The sequence below is a fragment of the Lathyrus oleraceus genome, chromosome 6 (genome assembly GCF_024323335.1).
Source record: "Lathyrus oleraceus cultivar Zhongwan6 chromosome 6, CAAS_Psat_ZW6_1.0, whole genome shotgun sequence".
Classification (NCBI taxonomy): Eukaryota; Viridiplantae; Streptophyta; class Magnoliopsida; order Fabales; family Fabaceae; genus Lathyrus; species Lathyrus oleraceus.
Genome location: NC_066584.1, coordinates 97,449,727 through 97,458,203, shown reverse-complemented (window position 1 = coordinate 97,458,203; position 8,477 = coordinate 97,449,727).

Genomic DNA, 8,477 nt, shown 5'->3' with positions numbered 1-8,477 from the left:
TTAGGACTTTGAGATGTCATTGGCCAATTGGAAATGAATGGATGAAGAAGGGGAATTAGATGAATGGGAAGGGGATGAATGAGACCACAAATTGGTCAAATGAGGACTTTGACCAAATTAATATCATTCATTCATTTTGGGAGATGGAATGTACATTCCATCAATCCCCTAAATCCAATGATATTAACTTGACAAAGTCAAATCAACCTTGACCAAGCCCCAACAACAAATAAGAAACTCAATTAAGTCAATACAAATGGTCAACACAATTGAAATGACATTTATTCAACTAAAAATAGTAAAATAATGCATTAAATTTAAATATGTTTGGTCCAAATCCTAAAATCTCATCAAAACACCAAAGAAATGGCCATGAGATTTATCATAGGTCAAACAAGATCAAAGGACCCTGGAGAAAAAATTTCATAATTTTTGGAGACTTAAAAATATTTTTAAACAATTAAAAACAAATGAAAAATCAATTAATTCATAAAAAAACATTAATAATGGTCCAAAAAAAATTCAATTCAGAATATGAAAGAAAAAAATATTTGATTTTTTGGTGAAAGTCCCATATTTTTTGGATCAATATTGAATTTAATATGAATTATTGAAGAAAAGGCAATTAAAATAAAATTCAGAAAATCCAAAAATACGTGGACCATCAGATCTCCCTCATTAATTGAGGTGGCAGATCTGATGATCCAAAACGCGCGTTCCACAAATACCAGAGTCAACCGCGTGGCATAAATGGTATTCACAAGGAACGGTTAAGATTAAAACGTGAGACATAGATCATGTGGCTCAGACTCAAGACACATCATCAGCGGAGCCAGAGCTCCGGTTGTCTTCTCCGGTGAGCTCTACTGGACTGGTCAAGATAAACCATCACCAAAATACAAAACAGGGACATGATCTTAAATAAAAAACATCACTGAGCACGAATATGACCTCCAATTCCTCCAATTCCAAATATATTAATAGATATGTGGAATTGAAAAATGAGGTTCATGATCCGAGTTGCTTCGATTTGGCCTCAAAGCAACTCAATCTTCTTGCCTACATTGGTAGGACTTCAGACAACCAAAGAATCAATGAAATTGAGCAATAAATTGAGAGAATCGAAGAGTTTAAAATTTCTGCAAATTATCTTCAATGGAGGCCTGAACACGATGGATCTTGATCTGAATTATGCTTGGCTTCACTTCTCTTGCTTGCAGGAAAGGAATGGAAAGGTTTAGAAGCAATGGACTCCTGGAGAATTGAATTCCAAAATAGTGGAGATTTAGGCTCAAATTCAAATGAATTTATCAGGGTTATCCTTTGAGAGTGAAGGATTTTCAATGGAGAGTCAAAGCTGGCGCAATGTGTGTGTGATTTCTGAGCAAATGCAGCTGTATTTATAGCCAAATCCATGTGATATTTGCACACTCTTTTCAACCTTCCAAATTTGGCAAATGATGATAGCATGGTGCATGGGCGCGCATAGGCCCATGAAATGATAACTTGAAGTCCAAAATGAATGATCAGATGTGTTGGAGCTATCTTAGAATGCAAGGCAATTGAACATTGATGCTTGAAGTTGGATCCATGCCAAATGATATCAGCCTGTTTAAGCCATGCGCAGCCTATGCATTTCTCGTCCAAAATAAATGAATTTGAGCTCTTTGGAAAGGTGAGATCAAGAGGAATAAGTTTGATGTTGAACACTTTTTCATTTGGAGTTTGGAACTTGGAGAAATTTGAGGTGGAAGCTTGGAAAAATTTGACATATAAAAAAGTTTCTAAGTGTCAAGCCATATGTCTCAATATTCCACCTTGATTAACTTTTTATAGGAGCTTCAAATGTGAAAAGTGTATTCATCAAAGTTGTAGCTTTCTCAAAGACCTTCAAAGTGGTAACTAGTTTCATGTCATTTGGATTTTAAATGATAGAGTTATGCATTTTTGAAGTTTGGAAAAATCACTTGATCAATGGTATAGGTCAAAAGTGACCTATAATGTAGCCTCATATCACATGCTCAAAAGAGTTAAATTAGCTCCCACTCTAAACATCAAAGTTAAAGTAGATACATTGAATTTGATTTTGAAACTTGGAAATATTTAATATCATAAAAATTGAGGAAGTTATGGCCTTGGGAAGTTGACTTTCAAATTAGGGTTTAGACAAAATGACCTATAATGTTTCAACATAGAAAATGATTTTCAAATAAAAACTAGCTCTAGGTCTCAACATGAAAGTTGTTTTTAATGTCATTTAGAGTAAGTTTTATATTTGGATAATTTTCATATGGTGAAATTTGTAGGAGATAGGGTATAGGGAGACCCAGTGTTGATCAGATGAATCCATCTGGCCAACCACGATCAACCAACTTGCTAATTTCCAATTCTTTTGACTTTATTGGCTCATGGTAGATCATATATGCATAATATGATGAATTTTGAAGTGTACCTTGAGAAATTTGATCAATTGGTGAGATAGCTTGTTGGAGAAGTTACTCAAGATACCCAGTCAAACTAGGGTTTCCAAGGCAAACCATCCTTAAACTCTTGAAGCAAACTTGATCATTATAACTTGTATAGAACATTGGGACTCATATATGATGTTCATAACCATTCTTGAATCAATTCTTGGTTGTGCTTTTTGTTCATGAGGGTCTCAAACACTAGATGTGATCAATGAATCAATGAGATCATGCCCTTCCTACAAAAGGGTTAGATAGATACAAAGACATCATTTTTTTTTTGTATTTTGGTTAGTGAAATGATATGATAAAAGCATGATATAATCACAAAGTGCTTGGTGATCTCTCCCAAAACAAACCCAATGAAAGAGGGGTAAGGAGGATGCCAAGGTATGATCCCAATGCTAATGCTTATGATGGAATTGCATGAGGGATCTTAGGGTCAAAATTGGGGTCTTACAAACTGCACTAGTAAATGATGATTGTTGAGGATGATTATATGTTTGATGATTGAGTGATATGTCCTTGTTGTTTAATACACCATTTACATTTATGAATGTATTCTCCCCCCTGTTTGTTTTTGTATTGTTCTTTACCCATGTGGTACAGATACTCAAGTAGAGGAGCCTTAGTTGCTCTTGAGTTGGATGATGGTTGTTTACTATGAAATTTGGTAAACAATTGCAAGTCTTTTATTGAAGGTTACTTACAAGATCGACCAGATAATTCTAGGACTGTGTGCTAAAAGCTTTCTTTTTGTTTTGTGTAGAAAAGTGGAAGATTTCGACTTTGTCAAAATCTTTGAAAAAAAGTAATGAAAAAAGTATATTGTTTAAAAATGTAAGTGAATTTGACAATGCTAAAAGGAAAAACTTTGTAAGAAGTGAATGTAAAATGACAATGAAATTAATAATGGAATGAAAGAAACTTTGCAAAGAAGATAAGATGAAATAAAAGACTTTGCATTTGAATAAAACTGGTGTTTCAGAATTCATACATTTTTGCTCAGTGAAACTCATTTCTCTCTATCTTGGGTACTTTGAGTTTTTTGAGTTTTATAGTGAAATCAAATGAACACCTCAAATCCTAACATCAGAACTCCTATTTATACAAGTGTAAAACAATTGTTTTGCAATGTTATTCTCCTCAACATTCGCCATATAGATTTTTGCATGCTTTTCGCTTCTGAAGGATCCTCTGTGTGTTCATTTTGGTAAAACTGAAAAGTAGTTACTTTTTGAAAGTATTCTTTTCCGCTAATATATGTCGACATACCTTGTCAGCATCGAAATCTTAAACTCAATTTATGTTGAAATGATTAACTAACTATCTTCTACCAGAAAATAATAAGTCGCAATCTTCACTTCTCATCCTGAGACTTCAATCTCTTTTATTGTGCTGAGATTTTGGTCCTGTCGAAAATCTCAGCTAACAATTCCCCCCCCCCCCCCCCCCCAAAAAAAAAGGCCTCTTTTGACTAATAGGAGATATATGCATTTTTTACTATCTCAGACACTATTTCCCTAGTGGACTAGCGTCATGGAAATCATGGCCTTTTCATCAACCGTCACCTCGAAAACATGTGTTTTTATATAAACCCATGACTCTCCATCATGGTTCCGTCTTTATAGGGTGGCGTGGCTGGATTTATGAAATCGTTTTGATTTTTCCTGAAACCATTTGTCAAGTAAAAAACTAAAAAAATTAATGTTCTTTAAATATAAATACCTATCTTCTTCTTTTTTCCACTCATTGTTATCAGAAAACTCTTATTCAAAAAGTATTTTTCAAAAATGGCCTCCAAAGCAAAGATCACCAAAAAATCTAAGGACTTTCTCCCATTAGCTACCAAGCTATGATCTTCTATTCTTGTTGGGAATCTTGAGTATGTCCCAGAACCACCAAATCGAGAGGAAACGCTCTGAATATTCAAATCTTAAGCACTAATCCCCTATTCTATTTCTAGTAAAACCCATGCACTCATAGGCCCAATGCATGATCCCTCAGTAGATATCAATAAGTTTAGGGTCTTTTTTCCTTCTTACCACCGAACCAAACACATAGTTAGCATTAAGGAACCCCTAATCTTAGAGTATATGACTGCTATTTTGCGTGTTTTTTGTTCAGCCGCTCCCACAAAAAAGAATGAGCATTACACCCTTTGGGTGAACAAAATTGAAGAAAAATGAGTGATACTTGGAAGTCTAGAGGAATTTTTGACCTAATCTAGCTGTCGAGAACTAGTCATTCTTATTGCCAAAATATGTTTGTCGCATCTTTGTACTTCTGTGAAAGTGCCACCAACACATTCCAACCTCCCTAGGGAATGGTGATACCCACCCTTTTTGACATAGCAGCCATCACTGGCCTTTGCCTAACTGGAGAAAACTTCGATCCAATGAGAGTGACAAGGACACCATAAATTTCAACACAAATCATTCCAGCTTTGTCAAATACATTAAAGACTATCATGTCATCGATACTGACAAAGTATCTGATTATGAACACATCACTTTCCTTGCTTTATGGTTGTCGATATGTATTTTTTTTTTGTAAATTCTTGAAGGTAGCAAAAAGATACCTGACCTTAGTTAACCAATCACACGAAGGTCGTGATATTGGTCATAACCCATTAATTTTAGGATCCCTCTATGAATCCTTAGGGTTAGCCACTAAATCCCTCAAAAACCTCAAACCCAATGACAACCTGCTACTATCTGGACCATATTAGCTACTTCATCTTTGGATGAATGCCATGTTTGAACTCTCCTTAGATGCCGAGAAACCCAACGACTCTGACAAAACCATTAAAAATAGACGTGTTGAAGGTATTCGACTTGCTCAAATAACCCCAACTGACAAAAATTGATCAGATCGAGAAGCTTTTTCAGCATATTTTCTGATGTTCGCAAAACGCCACAATCACACTCCCACAATAGCTTCTTTTAATAGAACTCATGGCCCTTAGTGGTTCATAAGGAAGTTTCCTACTACTGGCGAATAGAAGGCTGAATCAAAGAAGGTATGGGAAGCTTTTGTTACTCCAATGCTCCTTTCGACCAAACTTGGGACCTCTAAAGAAAATGTGAAGATATTATGCTACCAACCCAATTTGGTGTCACACCAGTTTGGAGTTAGTCAGATTATGCCCAAGCCCTTTTCCAATCAAAAAAGTGAACTATGCCTTTGCACTATATACTACTCAGAGGATGAATACCTTTGACATCTTGCTCATCATGCTACAGACCATGTTGTTTGCACACCATTTGCTTCTCAACCATCTTTTTGTTGTACAAAATAATTCAACACTTCATGGAAATCCTACCATGTTAAAGAATTTCTCGCAGTCGCAAAAATATCTCAGTAACTAACAAATGCTTTCTCTTCTCTACAGAAAAAGTTTATAAAAGGTAGAGACAACACATTAAAGAGACCCAAGCTTTCCAAAAATATTTTTAAGTAGTGTATGACCCTAATGACCTTAGTCGGGCGATTCCTGAAGCAATTGTCACTCTTAAAGAAAACTTTATGGCGAGACTTCCCAACTTGAAAATCCCTGATTATGTGAAGGATAAGTACACATTTGAACTGAACTATTATCCTCCTAAGTTTCCCCTTTTCCCCATCGATGAGATGGATTTGACTTTTACCCCTCCATTTCCAAGGTGGTTCATTTATGGGGAAGACATAAAGGTGCTCAAGAATCAAAGCCTGAAACCTGCTCAACATGTGACTCCGACTAAGCATAACAATACAGTTTGAAATGACACCTTCATGTCGACATAAATCACGTCAAGGTTGAAACCCCTATACATGAAGGTGAGGAAAGTAAAGGATATCTCCAAATCAACTTAAACTATTATTTTTATGTTTCCCTTGTTTAAAGTTGTCTTTGTATACTTTCAACGGCCGAACACAGAAAGAAAACAAGAGATGTCGATAGTGCTTATGTAGCTTTGAAGAAACCCAAAGTCGAAATGACTCTAAGAAAAGACACACACGTCAATTCTAATATCTGAAACTAAATTTTGAATCTGTTCTCCATATTAATCTTACTTGACCTTTATACACATTTTTGTAATGGTCCAGGTTGATGGCGAAATTGCTGATCGTGAAACTCAACCCATCCATATCGAGGATTCCTCTCCCGAACCTTAAATTGAGAAGAAAAATCCAAAGACTGTTAGGTTTGGCTCTATAGAGTTGCACACAACCCAAAGGCGACTCATACTCCTAAAACGACGAAAGGGAAGAATGTAACCTCATGAAAGGGCGAAAAACTACTAAAACTGTTAAAAATTTGGTCTCCACCGATCTTGAGAGTGCCAACTCAAGGCCAAAGTGAGTTTACTCTTCTTTATCTTTTTACTTTGTTCAATATTTTTCCAAATACTAACACTTAAATTTTGCAGGATAACCCTTCGGCCAAAACCCTGTCGAGTTTTAAACCTCCAACACCTCAAACGACTAGCTCCCCCATAATCCAACCTACTCCACTCATAGAAACTATTGAAGAAGTTAACAAAACTACAAAAGAAAACATGAATGCCTCTCCAGACTCAGTTGACAAAGACAAGCCCTGTGACACATCTTCTTCGACAACTAATGGCGAGAACGATAATGAAGTGGGCATGGACCACACTTCTTAATACGAAACTCTTGAGGAAGAAAGGAAAAAAAAATTCTCCTCCTGGAATCCCTGAACCAAACGAATATGCTCACAAGGATCCAAAAATCACTGACCCTCTTGCAAATACTGAATAACCAGTTGTAAAGACTGCACCAATAATCACACAGGAAACTGCAAAGATTTTGACTACTAAACCAACTCCTTTGCCCAGTACATCTCTTTCTCAAGAGGAACTAGTATAAATGAATAAAATCAATACACTATCCTATATGAAATAAATGATAAGCACCAAGGGTAGTTCGACTGATAAATGCTCAAGTTCTTCGACTATTTCAGGAGGAAACACTACACCTAATACTATTGATGGGGTTCTCCAACAATTGAAAAACAAACTTGCAGAGGCTGATCAGTTTGAAGCACTTGAAATTAACTTCATTCATAGTTATGGCATCAAGTCCCTATTGAAAAAAATCGACATTCCAAATGCCCCTAGCGATGTCGTCAACTTTGTTGTTGCATTTGGACCTTTCTTCAACTAGGTTTTGTTGATTTCCAAAGGAAACATGAAGTGCAAGCAAATATGACGCCTAAGGTAGATGCCAGGTCAAAGGAATGAGACTTGGCCAATGAGTTTGAAAATTGAGACGAACTACTGGAATATGCTCTTGCCAAGAAGATGAAGCTATCGCTGCCTTGGATGCAAAAAATTTCAACTGGAAGCCAGCAATTAAAGCATTCCAATTAAAGGTGCAAAAGGCTAAAGATTAAAAGAAAAGAGTTCAGAAGGTTAGCCAACAACAAATGGATGCAGATTCCCTAGTTGGAATCTAGCATATAGAGAATGTCAAAATTCTGAATGCTGAGATTGAAGGTTTTGCCTCCACAATTTCACAAGTTGATCGTCGACTGTCTGCAACAAAGATCCAATATGACAGACTCAAAGTATCTTTCCCTTTCTAGGACTTGCATTTTTATCACTTTTGTCAAGATTTTTATGTCGTTTGAGTGACATTTTGGTTTTTGTAAACTCTTAAATATGCCATTTGTGGCATTTCGATGTCCAGGCCAATATTTTTAGCCTTTTTAATTTTAAAGTAATATTTCTATTCTGTGTTAGTACGGATTTCTTGCAATATAGACCTATACTACTTTAAGTATTTTCCATTTATTTGCAAGATTCAATCTTCATGGGTCAATTCTTTGACCTCATATCCATTATTTGTGAATGCTTGTAGAATTCTAAATGGTCATTTCCAATTAGGGGACCATTTGCCCAAGGTTCTATCTTTTTTATCTAAGGGCAAGATGACTTTCCAAAATAAGTCTCCTATCATGAAGGTTTTTTTATTTAACTTTCTTATTATACACCTTAGCCACTTTTT